General features: G+C 38.7%; 1 protein-coding gene and 3 pseudogenes across 2 annotated transcripts in view; 3 read left to right on the plus strand and 1 right to left on the minus strand.

Moving 5' to 3' along the window:
* The window catches only part of LOC145266921 (cholecystokinin receptor type A-like), a 329,082-nt gene that overhangs the window by 125,789 nt on the left and 186,306 nt on the right, over positions 1-16,987 (minus strand). The gene's annotated exons all lie outside the window — the stretch shown is intronic.
* LOC145267315 (U2 spliceosomal RNA) lies at positions 4,048-4,194 on the plus strand (annotated as a pseudogene).
* On the plus strand, positions 4,282-4,455 carry LOC145267331 (U2 spliceosomal RNA; annotated as a pseudogene).
* LOC145267356 (U2 spliceosomal RNA) lies at positions 4,922-5,067 on the plus strand (annotated as a pseudogene).

The following is a 16,987-nucleotide window of genomic DNA, read 5'->3' on the forward strand; positions in this document are numbered from 1 at the left end:
GTTCGGCTACCATATATTCTTATGTTTAAATTTCTACCAATCTTTTTTTTACATGCTTATTGAAACACGTTTGTTTTATTTTTGTCAAATAAAACGTGGAGATCGGACGATTCCAGTATTTTTATTGATTCCGATACAATTACCGATTCCCTATTAAATTCCCGATTCCAATACAACAACCAATTCCGAATCTTTCTAATTCTCTACATATTTATCTACAAAGTTGTTATTTTTCACGATTACTGTAAAAACAAATGTTAAATGTGTAGACATTCCTTTAAACGTAAGCATACACTTATGATAGATGATCTATCGATTTTAGTTTTACTAATAGGTTAAAATCAACAGATATTTACTATTTTAGTATTACTATCAGCGGTAGACCATCTTTCTTTAAAGAAAATCAAATAAAAACATCAATTAAAAGAATCGTTTTTGGCATCGGAAAATAGACACAAATTTTTCCGATTCCGATACCGATTATGATAACCCCCCAAATGTTCGATTTTTTCGATTCCCGATTCCGATTAATCGACCCAACACTAATAAAATGCATTGAATTGCCACAAACATGTCAAACGTTTTATTTTGCATCGCCATTTTTTTGGCGAGAAATTGAAGGTTTAATAAATAATTGTTGTTTTAGCGGGTTATAATATTTGTAAGTATATAAGGGCATGCTAAAGATAATAGTGTGCTTAAATCAGAAAAAAAAAACAAGGCCGATAGCCATTAGTCACGTGCTGTCGTGTAATGAATGGATGCGTTAATGTAGGATTGACACGAAATTCTTAAAGATAAACTAAAATGACCGAAAAATGGGTTGAAATAACTTAAATAAATAATAAAAAAAAAAAATAAATGACTTAGATTGACTTTACTGAACTTAAGGATGAATTGAATGCTTAAAAAATAACTGAAATCCTTCAAAAACAACTTGAATGATCTGGAGAATAACTTGAATGGCTTTGAGACTTACTGATTGTAAAGTGGGTGATCATTTTACATTAAAAAAAATGACCGAAAAATGGGTTGAAATGACTTAAATAAATAAAAAAAGTAAATGACTTAGATTGACTTTACTGAACTTAAGAACGACTTGAATGCTTAAAAAAAATTGCTGAAATCCTTCAAAAACAACTTGAATGATCTGGAGAATAACTTGAATGGCTTTGAGACTGACTGATTGTAAAGTGGGTGATCATTTTACATTAAATTAATACAGAAAAGTGATCCCCCACTTTATATCACAATAAGTACAGCATGTAGTAAGAACAGATGGTATTTATTTGCTCCCCCACCGAGCAAATTAGGCACAAGGCCGATTTTTAATGTGAGGAGTGAAGGGATGGGGAAGGGAAAAAGGGGACCAGCTCCCGAGAGGTGGGAAATGGGAGCTGGTTAAAGGTCAGGCATGTGGGGTTGCCCCCACATCTGGTCTTTGCTAGTCATAGCTAGTCATAGCTAGTCATAGCTTGCAGTATCTGTCGGAACAGATGGTGTTTATTTGCTCCCCCACTGAGCAAATTAGGCACAAGGCCGTTTTTAATGTGAGGTGAAAACCAGCTCCCCTAAAAGGGGTCACTCTGGTTACCAAAAATAATAATTGTCCCAGTATAGAGGGTTTCCCCTCCATTGACTGGTACAAATTATCTTAAGTGCAGTATCTGTCGGAACAGATACTACACTTTGTTCTTGCCCAAAAGGCTAAGAAAACCTTAAAAAGCTAAGAACAGCATATATTAACAACAGACATTTGATCTTAACCAAATCGGCCAAACATAAAAGTGTTACGGACAGATTGACCGACCGACTGACCGACCGACGGAGTGACTTATAGAGTCGCTTGCACGCGACTAAAATGAGAGCTTGGAAAGTAAATCAAGTATTAGGAAAAAACTCTAAATTGTTCACGTTCTACACGATATATCTTCGTCATTTTTTTTTTTGCGACTACGGATCAAACAGATTTCGTTGGCGTGTTTTTACCATTTGTTTATGGTGTTTATGGTATTTATTTGCGTCCAGACGGAGGCAAATTAGACACAAGACCGTTTTTTAATGTGGGGGAAAACCAGCTCCTCTAAAAGTAGGGTAGAAAGGGAGCACTCTGGTTGTGACCAAAAATAATAATTGTCCCAGTATAGAGGGTTTCCCCTCCATTAACTGGTACAAATTATCTTAAGTGCAGCATCTGCTTTTCTTGGCCTTCGGGACAAGTGTTACCATTTTATTGTTATCTTTTTTGTTTTTACACGTCAATAAAAAATGTTTTAAAAATTGGGAGTTACTAGGACGTCCCCCAAGATGAAAGGGTGAATGCGGTATTATGGTGAAAGAAGATACTAGCTGGGAGAAACTTTTGACTTTGTTTAGTTCTGGAGCGACAAGGATGACCAACGACCCCCAAAATCCCCCCTTTTGAGTTGGCCATGTGCCTAAGTTTTTTGTTCACCGTTAATTTTACTGTATTTTTTTAACATGAATAAAAGATTTAATATCTCAAAGTGTAGTATCTGTTCCGGCAGATACTGCAAGCTATGACTAGCAAAGACCAGATGTGGGGGCAACCCCACATGCCTGACCTTTAACCAGCTCCCATTTCCCACCTCTCGGGAGCTGGTCCCCTTTTTCCCTTCCCCCTCCCTTCACTCCTCACATTAAAAATCGGCCTTGTGCCTAATTTGCTCGGTGGGGGAGCAAATAAATACCATCTGCTTTTCTTGGCCTTCGGGACAAGATCAAAGTGTAGTATCTGTTCCGGCAGATACTGCAAGCTATGACTAGCAAAGACCAGATGTGGGGGCAACCCCACATGCCTGACCTTTAACCAGCTCCCATTTCCCACCTCTCGGGAGCTGGTCCCCTTTTTCCCTTCCCCCTCCCTTCACTCCTCACATTAAAAATCGGCCTTGTGCCTAATTTGCTCGGTGGGGGAGCAAATAAATACCATCTGTTCCGGCAGATGCTGCACTTAAGAGAATTTGTACCAGTCAATGGAGGGGAAACCCTCTATACTGGGACAATTATTATTTTTGGTAACCAGAGTGCCCCCTTTTTGCCTACTTTTAGGGGAGCTGGTTTTTACCTCACATTAAAAACGGCCTTGTGCCTAATTTGCTCAGTGGGGGAGCAAATAAATACCATCTGCTTTTCTTGGCCTTCGGGCCGGGATCAAAGTGTAGTATCTGTTCCGGCAGATACTGCAAGCTAGGACTAGCTATGACTAGCAAAGACCAGATGTGGGGGCAACCCCACATGCCTGACCTTTAACCAGCTCCCATTTCCCACCTCTCGGGAGCTGGTCCCCTTTTTCCCTTCCCCCTCCCTTCACTCCTCACATTAAAAATCGGCCTTGTGCCTAATTTGCTCGGTGGGGGAGCAAATAAATACCATCTGTTCCGGCAGATGCTGCACTTAAGATAATTTGTACCAGTCAATGGAGGGGAAACCCTCTATACTGGGACAATTATTATTTTTGGTAACCAGAGTGCCCCCTTTTTGCCTACTTTAAGGGGAGCTGGTTTTTACCTCACATTAAAAACGGCCTTGTGCCTAATTTGCTCAGTGGGGGAGCAAATAAACACCATCTGTTCCGGCAGATACTGCAAGCTATGACTAGCTATGACTAGCAGGGACCAGATGTGGGGGCAGCCCCACATGCCTGACCTTTAACCAGCTCCCATTTCCCACCTCTCGGGAGCGGGTCCCCTTTTCCCTTCCCCCTCCCTTCACTCCTCACATTAAAAATTGGCCTTGTGCCTAATTTGCTCGGTGGGGGAGCAAATAAATACCATCTGCTTTTCTTGGCCTTCGGGCCGGGATCAAAGTGTAGTATCTGTTCCGGCAGATACTGCAAGCTATGACTAGCTATGACTAGCAAAGACCAGATGTGGGGGCAACCCCACATGCCTGACCTTTAACCAGCTCCCGTTTCCCACCTCTCGGGTGCTGGTCCGCTTTTTCCCTTCCCCCTCCCTTCACTCCTCACATTAAAAATTGGCCTTGTGCCTAATTTGCTCGGTGGGGGAGCAAATAAATACCATCTGCTTTTCTTGGCCTTTTGGCCAAGATCAAAGTGTAGTATCTGTCCGGCAGATGCTGCACTTAAGATAATTTGTACCAGTCAATGGAGGGGAAACCCTCTATACTGGGGCAATTATTATTTTTGGTAACCAGAGTGCCCCCTTTTTGCCTACTTTTAGGGGAGCTGGTTTTTACCTCACATTAAAAACGGCCTTGTGCCTAATTTGCTCAGTGGGGGAGCAAATAAATACCATCTGCTTTTCTTGGCCTTTTGGCCAAGATCAAAGTGTAGTATCTGTTCCGGCAGATACTGCAAGCTATGACTAGCAAAGACCAGCTATGACTAGCAAAGACCAGATGTGGGGGAAACCCCACATGCCTGACCTTTAACCAGCTCCCATTTCCCACCTCTCGGGAGCTGGTCCCCTTTTTCCCTTCCCCCTCCCTTCACTCCTCACATTAAAAATCGGCCTTGTGCCTAATTTGCTCGGTGGGGGAGCAAATAAATACCATCTGTTCCGGCAGATACTGCAAGCTATGACTAGCAAAGACCAGATGTGGGGGATACCCCACATGCCTGACCTTTAACCAGCTCCCATTTCCCACCTCTCGGGAGCTGGTCCACTTTTCCCCTTCCCCTTCCCTTCACTCCTCACATTAAAAATCGGCCTTGTGCCTAATTTGCTCGGTGGGGGAGCAAATAAATACTATCTGTTCCGGCAGATGCTGCACTTAAGATAATTTGTACCAGTCAATGGAGGGGAAACCCTCTATACTGGGACAATTATCATTTTTGGTAACCAGAGTGACCCCTTTTAGGGGAGCTGGTTTTTACCTCACATTAAAAACGGCCTTGTGCCTAATTTGCTCAGTGGGGGAGCAAATAAACACCATCTGCTTTTCTTGGCCTTTTGGCCAAGATCAAAGTGTAGTATCTGTCCGGCAGATGCTGCACTTAAGATAATTTGTACCAGTCAATGGAGGGGAAACCCTCTATACTGGGACAATTATTATTTTTGGTAACCAGAGTGCCCCCTTTTTGTCTACTTTAAGGGGAGCTGGTTTTTACCTCACATTAAAAACGGCCTTGTGCCTAATTTGCTCAGTGGGGGAGCAAATAAATACCATCTGCTTTTTTTTGCCTTTTGGCCAAGATCAAAGTGTAGTATCTGTCCGGCAGATGCTGCACTTAAGATAATTTGTACCAGTCAATGGAGGGGAAACCCTCTATACTGGGACAATTATTATTTTTGGTAACCAGAGTGCCCCCTTTTTGCCTACTTTTAGGGGAGCTGGTTTTTACCTCACATTAAAAACGGCCTTGTGCCTAATTTGCTCAGTGGGGGAGCAAATAAATACCATCTGTCCGGCAGATGCTGCACTTAAGATAATTTGTACCAGTCAATGGAGGGGAAACCCTCTATACTGGGACAATTATTATTTTTGGTAACCAGAGTGCCCCCTTTTTGTCTACTTTAAGGGGAGCTGGTTTTTACCTCACATTAAAAACGGCCTTGTGCCTAATTTGCTCAGTGGGGGAGCAAATAAATACCATCTGCAGCACAGATAATACACTTTGATCCCGGTTGTTTATTAATAAACTATTTTATTCTATTTGTTTGTTCCTGTTTCTATTAAGTGTACGTGTTAATAATAATAAGAGTGAGAAAGAAAGAAAGAAAAAAAGAAAGAGGAAATAAGAAAGAAAGAGAAAGAAAAAAGGGCGCGAGAAAGAACAGAAAGAGATAGACAGAGAAAAGTAAGAGAAAGAGAAAAGGAAAAAGAAACAGAGAGAGAAAGAGAAAAAGAAAGTGAGAGGGAAAGCTGGATGAAATAAGTCCGACAAAAGGTGAGAGAGAAAAAGGGGAGAGAAAGAGAGGAAAAGAAAAAGAAAAAGAGAGAGGAGAAAAGAAAAAGAAGGAGTGAGAAAGATTGAGGGAAAGAAAGATTAAGGGAAAGAAAGAAAAAGAAAAGGAAAGAAAGAGAGAGAGAAAGAGAAAGGGAGAGAGAAAGAGAAAGAGAAAGAGATACACAGAGAAAGAGGAAAAGAGAAAAGGATCAAATGAGAAGAAGAAGAAAAAGAGATAAAGTGAGATAGAAAGAGAGAGAGAGAGAGAGAGGTAAATGAAGAGGAAGAGAGAAAATTAGAAAAGAAAAAAGGAAAGAGAGAGAGATAAGGTGAAAAGGGTAGAAAGAAAGAAAAGATCGAGAGGAATATAGAGACAGACATAAACACAAACAAAGATCGATAGATACATAGATAGACAAAGAGATATAGGTGGATATATATATATATATATATATATATAGATATAGATATTGATAGATAAGCAGATAGATAGGTAGATAGATAGTGAAGCAGATAGATAGGTAGATAGATAGTGAAGGAGAGAGAGAAGGAAAGAGAGAGAGAGAGAGAGAGAGAGAGAGAGAGGGGGGGAGGGAGATATTGTAAAAATAGAAACAAGGTTCTCAACAAAGACTAATAACTGAAACTTTAGAAATGATGAATTCCATGCATGTTCTGAAATGCCACCTGAATATGTTCAAGTTCGATTGTAATGTTGTGACCCTTTGGGCTGTGGTCATAGCGTAGTATCTGTGTTAACTGTGGCAAGCAGGGCCAAGGGTCAAAAAATTATTATTATTATTATTATTATTATTATTATTATTATTATTATTATTATTATTAAAGTGTCATAACGACCAAGCAATTGGAACATAATCGTTCGGATTTGGTCGTCATTGACAAAGTCTAAAAAATTGGCAGATTGTAGACTTTTAAGTACCCTGGGACAGGGATGTGAGAGTGACAGAGAATTAGAAGTGGAGCAATTATGTCCCATTGGCCTTGGAGATAAGGCGTATACACGGGGTTAAAACACAAATAATCCCGTAGTTGGTACACTAGGAGTAGTATCAAGTCGTCTGGAAGGACAATTGAAAAAAACTACAAATCCTCGATGTTTTAGGTGGCCTTCAGACGTTTGCAATTGTAAGTACCACTAATGTTACATGATAAGGGTTGTCCCCTTTTCTTTTGTTTTACACGGTGGTCACCACTTATCAAGGCCCGGAAGCCACTCAGGGATAAGGGTTATTGTAATTACAGTACGTTAGTGTGGAGATTTAATGAAGTGTTCACTTAAGGGGGCGGTTCATTAGGAATTTGTTTACGTTGGACTTGAAGACATCCAGTATTTAGTCAGGTGGGAAACATGCAGGCGGAACAGAGTTCCACAGGCGTGCAGTTCTAAGAAAGAAGCTTTGTTCATGGAATCTACGTTTTGATTTAGGCACAGATAAAGAGTGGGGAAAATTTTTCACAGTGGATTCAGCTAGACGGGTGTTTTTCGTGAAAGACTGGCGAGGGGGGACCAGAGATTGGAGCTCAGACGAGCACTTGCCATGGAAATAACGATAAAACAAGGATAGGCTCGCAAAGTCTCTTCTGTGGGAGAGAGGTTGCAGGGTAGAGAAAAGGGCATCCCCCACTAAGCCACAAAGTCTATTTTGTACTCTGTCAAGGCAGGATAGGCTATTTTTAGCAGCTCCTGCCCAGATATGGCAGCAGTATTCCATCCTTGGACGTACTTGGCTTTTATATAGATAGAGAATTGCATCAGTAGTGAGATATCTTCTGGAACGGTAGAAGGATCCCACCATTTTTCCAGCGATCTTGGCAACAGACTTGATGTACGTGTTCCATTTCAGATTAGGAGTAAAGGACAAACCCAGAAGCTTGTCAAAACATGGAGCTTCTCCTAGACGTGAGCCATCGATTTCAATTGATGCCAGATGAGGATCAGAGCGTTAATGATGTAATGATAGGAGTTTGGTTTTGGATGCATTAAAGATAACCAGCCACGTCTTCCCCCACTGAACCACGCGCTCGAGATCAGATGAGAAAGAATCAGAGAGAGCTTTGTCATTTACAGCCTTTGATGTGTTGCCGTAGATGGTCGTGTCATCAGCATAGATGTCAACGAATGATTTAAGTATGTGTTTAGGGAGATCATTGATGTAGATCAGGAAGAGAGTTGGGCCCAGGATTGACCCTTGAGGGACTCCAGCATTAATACTGCAGGCCTCTGATTTTTATCCATCGACCACTTCTCTTATGAGCCTATCGGAGAGAAATGATTTAATGATTGAGAAGTATTTCCAGTTATACCGTAGCTGGAAATCTTGTGAAGTAAGCCCTTATGCCATACGTTATCGAAGGTCTTTGATATGTCAAGAGCAATTATCCTAGAAAGGAAGCCTTTGTCAAGAAATTCACTAATCCTGTAAGATAATAACCGTTAGCACATCTGCGGTAGATCTTGCAGAACAGAAACCATATTGTGTGTCACTAAGAAGGTTATTTCTGCTGAGGTGGTTGACTATTTCTCTATTTAATACGGATTCCAGCAACAACACACGGAGACTTATTGGTCTGTACTGAGAGGGAGATGACTTATCACCTGAGTTCTTAAATACAGAGCATACTGATGAGGTTTTCCAGGGAGTCGGAAAGAACTTCTCCTTAAGGCAACGCGTAAACAGTTTCGTAAGTATGGGAGCAAGTTCTGGTTGAAGCTTTTTTAACACTATAATTGGGATGCCGTCAGGGCCAGTTGCTTTACTGGAATCAAGGTTCATGTAAGTAAAAAAATAAGGAATTAGTTTAATGTAAATATGAAATAGGATAGTCAAGGATTCGAACTTGCGAAGCTAGACTTGGAATGGAGAATTCCAATAATAAGTTTAAATAAACACAGAATGGTATTATAAATGGAATGACCAGTAAATTGTTGATTCTGTTAAAATATTTAAAAAATATAAATTTGGCTGGAAACTATTCACATTCTTAGAAATAATGCATAATAAAATATGCGTTACGGAATTAGACAAGTAGGTTAAGTTCCTTTGTAAATCAACAAAGGGAATGGGAAATTTCCTGGTGGTCAGAAATGGTTTCAAAAACGTGCAAACGCTCATGTTGATAACACGTGAGTTATGGTCACGTTGACCAGACATACATGTGATTTCTCAACATAGGAAAGAGTTCGAAGTTAGTTAGGGGGAATCAGATCAGTCAGATCAGAGGAGCAGAGAGGTTCAGACCGATTCTCGGTTAGAGTCAAGGCACCTTCTGGGAAGCGAGAAGGTTTAGAAATAACCATGTAACAACTTTGAATCCCTGAAATACAGAATCATTTCCGACCAGCCGAAGAATAAGTGATCATCATGTTTTTTATAACTGCCGTCTTTCTGTGTTCATCATTACAACGAGAAAGGTAACGTGTTTATATTATATGTACAACTGTCAAACGTAAATGTCAAACTGTCTCTCAGTCTATCTATCAAGATATGTACCTGTCTGTCACTTATATATATATATATATATATATATATATATATATGTAGAACTGTCACTCTCTTTATATATACCCTGTTTATGTCTACAATATGCTATCTCAGCAATGTCTTCTTCTTCTTCTTCTTCTTCTTCTTATTATTATTATTATTATTATTAATTGATTCGAGCGACGGCGGGTCGCTGGATCAGTTATTATGATTAGAAAAATAAACAATTAAATTGGGGGAAAAATGATTAACATATAGCATAATAAATCGCAAAACGAATGTGAAAATAGAAAATAGATGTAAACGTCATTTTTGGGTTTGCATAAACAAATAACTAGATTGGGGTTGCATCAGGTTGATCTGAGACACGCAATGATGAGATGTAATGAGACACGTGATGTATGTAGTTTGGGGATATTCTAGGCAGTCGTTAGCTGGACATTAGAGGGAACGGACGACTCAAGAGTCGGCTTCCATGACGCGGGAAGCGGCGTCATTTCAGGCAGCCAAGATGTAAGAACTTTTAATCTCTGACAATGCCGGTCGGATCATGAAAATAAATGTTCAGATACGTGTTGTGTTATCATATCTGTTAAAAAGAACTGTTTCTCTACAACTGTTTTGATACGTCCACGTCAATCGTTTCATGTTAGAAGTGTTGCATAAATGTTAAAATATACACACTAGACAATCAACTAAATGATACGACGTATATACATACACGCATTTACACGTACATGAATATACAGAAAAAGATAAACCCAACTATTCAACGTATACCTCGTTATGGAGCATATTACTATTCATACACGATTAGAACGTTCCCGAGTTCGAAAAGATGTCAGAGGTCATTCATGAGAATAGTAGTTCGAATAATATTAATAGAATCTAAATCTTCTTCAGAATTGTCCAATTTATTTCCTGCTTCCTTTGTTACAGCACGTTTGATTCGTTGGTCTAGTAGTTTTCACCAGTTCACTGTTCGGACACTTCGTTATGGCACATCTTTCTAATCACGCAGTTTCTTTTCAAGAACTTCAGCTTGTAGAACGCTCTTGCTGATTGTTTTCCTCCTACCTATAGCCTTGGTTCTTTTAAAGACTAATGTCAATTGGTGCCTAATATATTTGTGTTTATCATCTTTTGCTTTTTTTAACCACTCACATCGAATAGCTTCATGCCTTGTCTGGAGCGACGATCATAGATTGATTAATTAACCCTTGGGCTACGATGGTATTTTTGCACACATTGCACACGATGGGTGTGATTGAAAAATAATTTTTTTTATCAAAAAGCGATACAAACATTCAAACATGGGGGTAAAGCATGAGTTTAATTCATTGATTAATGCAGAATTGAAGGCACCATTGTTGCAGTTATTTGTAAAAGTAAAAACTATGTGTTAAAAAAATTAAAAACTAGGTGTTCAAAAACTAAGATTAAGGGTTAAACAAAACATAAATTATCTAAAAGTATTAAAACAAATAAAATGGAGTCATGGTTCTGAATTTTTGAGATGAGGATTGGTTGTACGTATAATTTGGATTCGCCAGACTATTGTTCTCATCTTGAGTGTGATAAAAATGACACCCGAAACGAGAACAATAGTCCGATGAATCCAAATACGAGGGGCGTGCAATAAATAATGCCCCTGATCCACTTCCCATAGCAGTAGAGCAACGAAACTTGGCACAGTTATTAGTCTTTCTCTACACAGGAACCACCCAGAGCTATGCATTTCTTCCATCATTTAATGCAGATCTGGAGACCGTTTTTGTAGAACACCCCTGGTTGGTCCTCAAACCACGAAGTGACTTCAGAAATCAAGGCTGCCTCATCTGGGAAACGCTTTCCTTTCAAAAACAACTTCATGGCTCGGAAGAGGTGAAAGTCAGAGGGTGCAAGGTCAGGAGAGTAGGGAGGATGTGGGAGGGTTTCATAACCACACGCCCGTGCTTCTGATTTGGCGACATGCGATTTGTGGACCGGAGCATTGTTATGCAGGAGGAGGGTATCTTTGCTGATCTGGCCCCTCCTCTTGCTTTTGATAGCTTCCCTTAATTTCCTCAAAAGTGAAGCATAATAGGTTCCTGTAATTGTGGTACCCTTTGACAGGAAATCTGTCATCACTACTCCGTTCTGGTCCCAGAAGACTGTAAGCATGACTTTGCCAGCGGAGGGCTGCACCCTTACCTTCTTTGGAGGTGGTGAATCCAAGTGCTTCCATTGCATTGACTGGGCTTTGGTCTTTGAATCATAGTGATGGACCCAGGTTTCATCCTGTGTAATCAGTCTTTTGAAAACTTTGACTCATCTTCATGGCACATCTCCAAATTCATCCTCGAGCACTCGATGCGTGATCGCTTCTGGAATTGTGTGAGCAACCTGGGAATTCATCTGGCAGATACCTTATGCATATGCAAATTGTCATGAATGATAGTTTCCACGGACCCTGTACTAATCTTGACATCGTGGGCTATTTGGCGAATAGTCTTTTGAAAAACTTTGACTCATCTTCATGGCACATCTCCAAATTCATCCTCGAGCACTCGACGCGTGATCGCTTCTGGAATGGTGTGAGCAACCTGGGAATTCATCTGGCAGACACTTTATGCATAGGCAAATTGTCATGAATGATAGTTTCCACAGACCCTGTACTAATCTTGACATCGTGGGCTATTTGGCGAATAGTAATGCGTCGATCTTCCAAAATGGCAGCCTCAACTTGACGGACAGATGCCTCATTAATGGCAAAAGGGGCGACCAGGTCTGGGAACTATTTCCACAGACTTCCGGCCATGTTTGAATTCACGATGCCAGCGTTTTACAAGGTCATATGATGGGGCATTATCACCATGTTTCTTTCATTTAATCAAAAGTCTCCTGTGGTGTGCGTCCTTTCAAATACAAAAACCGGATGACTGCTCGACATTCAACAGGCTCCATTTCACACCTGACTCAGTTCAAACACCTGGAAAACAGAAACCACGATTAGTTCAGAGCTGTAATTTGCTACATAACCCGTAGAGATATAAATCATTTCACAAGAAAAATTTCAGCTAGATCAGACAACTGGAAGTGGGTCAGGGACATTACTTATTGCACGCCCCTCGTAATACGAAAATTGAGTCAAATAGTTTCAAGTTAAAAACTTTGCCAGCGCAAATTTCTGTCGTTGATTATTTCTCGTTTATTTTTTTTCGCAATATTGCTATGGAGTAGATATCGTATAGTTGAACGAACAACATATGTCCAGTCAAAAGTACAGCTCTATCCGATAGAATATCCCGACGCAGGTCGGATGATGCTATATTTGGAACCAAGAACGGCAGATGACTAGACAATAGAAAAACATATATAGATGTCTTCGAGTTTGCTTTTCTTCGAGTTGGTGGTCGGGTGGACGAAAGACAAGCACCGAAATCGAAATGGACACTTAATCAATAAATCGATGGTAAAAAAAAAAAATTAAAAAAAAAAAAAATTATTTGCAAAGCTGCCAAGGAAGTTGTTATAAACTTCCTGGAATTTATATTTGTCCCTGGGTATGTTTGAAAGGTATTAATAGATAGACACAATGACAAATATGGAAGAAAGAGTAAAATGATTTTTAAGAATCGGGGGAAAAATAAACAAACAAAATATGAAAAAAGTATGAAAGTGTATAATAGGGCGATCTGCTATTTACTCCATTTTTGCTCTCTCTCTCTCTCTCTCTATCTATTTATCTTTTTTTTTATTACATTTTCACCCCAAACAAGGCAAATTGCCACTTTGGTGTAGGGGGATACTATCAGGGGCAACAACTACTGGGGTACTATGTAGGGATTTTGGCAGCAATCTGTCGGTTCACGTTACACTTGAACTTCTGCACGTCAGTACTGTTGGGAAAGCAGGGACCTACAATGGAATTTCAAAGTCTAGCGGTTCTGGGGAAGAAACTATTGGAGTAAAAATATTTTTTACATCTAGGGATCTCTACAGTGTGGGGGTGGGATTTAGCAGACTGTCAGGTTTGTCGAGGGTGCTCACGTCGTGGGGGCACAAGTGATTGCAGTTCGTCAGAGCATTCACCACTAAAATACTTGTAGAAAAGGCAGAGGGATGCAACATTTCGTCGATGGGACAGAGGCTGAAGCTTAGATGCCAGTTCAGGGCCTATCAGGTTTGCGACTCTCTTTTGAACCTTGTCAAGGAGCGAGAGACTAGTATCTATCTATTTATTTATCTATCCATCTATCTGCCGCTCTCAATACACATGAAAGAACTTGAATACCTACTTATAGGAACTTGAATGTTTACTGGAGAGAACTTGCATACTTTCTGGAGAACCTGAATGCTTACTAGAGGGAATTTGGATGCCTACTGAAAGAATTTAAATCCCGAGAGGAGAGAACTGATGGTATTATTTGACTATTACGATTTTACTATATTCGGATTCATGGATACTATTTGCAATGTTCTTTTACAAGTTAGTTAGGTCCTCTCCAAGAGTTGGAATAGTATCAATATATATATATATATATATATATATATATATATATATATATATATATATATATATATATATATATATATATATATAGCCAGTAGAGTTTAGTTTTCTAGAAGTACATCCAATGAAACAACATGTGTCTACCAAAATAGTGCTCAATGAGTGAACAGAGCAGGTATATTAATTTTATTTATACAAACATTAATGGCTACATATGTGCATACATGTTTCTGTAATCACCCGCGTTGGGGGATTACGTCTTCAGGCCAAGAATTACGATCGAAAGTTATATTTCAACCAAATACATTTTCCTATTTCGTTTATCGAGTTAGAATGTAACCTGGGTGGGAGTCATAAAAACGGTGAGAGGACAAGTGAGGTCTTTGAAGATAATAAACATCTTTTTCATTTCCTTTTCCCCCCATCCAACCTATCTTTTGGTTTTTATGGCATAAGGTACTTGAGAATTTAGTTTTTTTGTCTTGGAGTCTGTAAATTAAGAACATTAGCTATGGTCACTAAGTACTGACCGGTGTCTTTCAATCTACATCCATCCACACATACATGCAACACACACACAACACACACATACACAGACACCGCCACATCCACACACTCACGTGAATACATATATTCAAAAGCGAATCTATGCTGTTCGCTTTTATTTTACTCACAACACACGTACTGAAACTAGGCAATAACTCTAAACTACGCAGGAATAAAGTTAAAATTAAAATAAGGTAAACAAACAAAAAAATAAATAAAAATAAATAAAAATAAAAATAAAAACAAATAAACAAACAAAATATGAATAAACATAAACCACGAAAGTTATCTAAACCCCACATGTACATATATATATATTAATATATCAATATACTTATAAACGCCTACACTTTGCTACACCCGCGCATATATACACACGCACATACAGACATACAGAGACAAATAATGGCATTTTTCTTTATTTCAGTAGCGTGGTAACCCCTTCATATATGAAATAGTGTGCGACTACACTCCAGACGGGTGTATATATATATATATATATATATATATATATATATATATATACACACATACATACATATATATACACACATATATACATATATATATACATATATATACATACACATATATATATATATAACATACATATAAACGATATTTGGACATCCATACATTCTTGTAATCTATATTGTTACAACAATCATATACGAGACAGCCTATTTTAATAGTTCAGAAATATATATGCATATACATACATATACATACATACACATATACAAATACATCCATATACACGCATACACACAGATATATAGATACACACACATATATATATACAAACATACATGCATACATAAAATACACTTATACATACATACTCACACAAATATATATATATATATATATATATATATATATATATATATATATATATATACATGTACCCTGCCACCAAATGATACATCTAAAGTAGAAACAGACATGAATACATTTACTACATAAATTCCCTTTTTCTACCAAACTCCACACGCATAATTATATTTCATGGCCCCACCCGCTTGTTACATTTTCCTAAGTTGTAGGTTTTTTTTTGCTACGTTGCGTCCTAAAGAGTAGCCGCTTACATCCAAGTGGCAATACGCCGTGTTTTGGAGTTAAAAAGAATAAGAAATGCAACATCTCTTCAAATATCTTCAAATATGGCCAACATTCATATCAGTTCATCATTTCGAAAGGCGTCTTCAAACAAAATCACATTTAATATATTGTAGATGCTGCCCACCTCAGAATAATGTGACACAAGGTTGAACTGTGGGAATTTACACCTAGCTAGCGGCCCTAAAGGAAGGAGACTCTGGCCTAGCAAAAATTGCCTGGGCATCCTCGTCAGCATTTCCCGATATGAACCTAGGGAACAAGCGATAAACTTGCCCCATCCGGAAGCCAGGTGGCAAGGCCTGAGAGGGTGGACCTCCTAGATAAAACCCAGGTACCGTACATCAGTCCGACAGGGACTTGGCCAGTTCCTGGCCCCGCATCTGTCACGCTGATTGTGAAAAACGGATTCTTGACTGATACTTGACTGTCTCCAAGCAATAGAAGCAGCAAGGAAATTCATCCCTATACATAAAAAATGATGAGAACTTATTATATTGTATATCAAATCTAAATAAATTAAAAATGAAAAGACGAACAATTTACTTCAGGTCATTTATATAATTCTTTTCCTTCTTTTTTATTACAAGAGACATCATTGTTAAAAATATCGATAAAAAAAACTTCAATGGCCGTCATCGTCTGGCGTAGGTGTTTATTCTTGATTCTACACAGTCTCTTGTGGTCTTGTGTATTGGAAACATGACTGTCTGGAAAACAGGAATTGCAATAGACTTGTGCAGGAAAGATACACATCCGGTTAATGTGTGGGGGAGGATTCGTCCGAGAATTAAACTATGTATGTGGTATGGAGGGTAGGTCAACTAGTGGAATGGAAAAATACACACACAGCCTCACACATATATTGAAATATTTACTAGAGTAATAGTTATATATATATATATATATATAGTATCTGACCTCCTGGCGTTGCCCGGTCCAACAGTATGCTTAAACACGATATTTTAATTTATGCAGATTGCGTATGTACTATGATAGAATAAATCCTCTAATGGTTATTAAGAGGAATGATTTGCTTAGTTTAAACATTCATAGAAAAAAGGCACATAACAGTTAACGAAGCCCAACAACATGTTAAAAATTGTTTTGTAAATAGTAACACTATTTTTTTTTAGAAATTCGTTCGCAACAATGGAGGGCGTTGTTAATATTCTGTTCTTACATCGTTTTCTCATTTTACCTACCAATCGTCGACTATTTTCAACTGTTTATGAAAACTTTCAAGTAGCATGTTGTACACTAACGGCGGACTGATGCATTTTTGCTTTGTTTAAAATCAAAACTTTTGTGGTCTTTCAATTTGCAATACATTACAAGGAAAATATTTGAGTAAAAATATACCCGGAAATTACCCGGAAATTTATGTAATAATTTGAAAATTTACAAAACAAGTAAACAAACAAACAAACAAACAAACAAACAAACAAC

This window comes from Euprymna scolopes, chromosome 42 (genome assembly GCF_053919585.1).
Source record: "Euprymna scolopes isolate OS-2025 chromosome 42, ASM5391958v1, whole genome shotgun sequence".
Classification (NCBI taxonomy): domain Eukaryota; kingdom Metazoa; phylum Mollusca; class Cephalopoda; order Sepiida; family Sepiolidae; genus Euprymna; species Euprymna scolopes.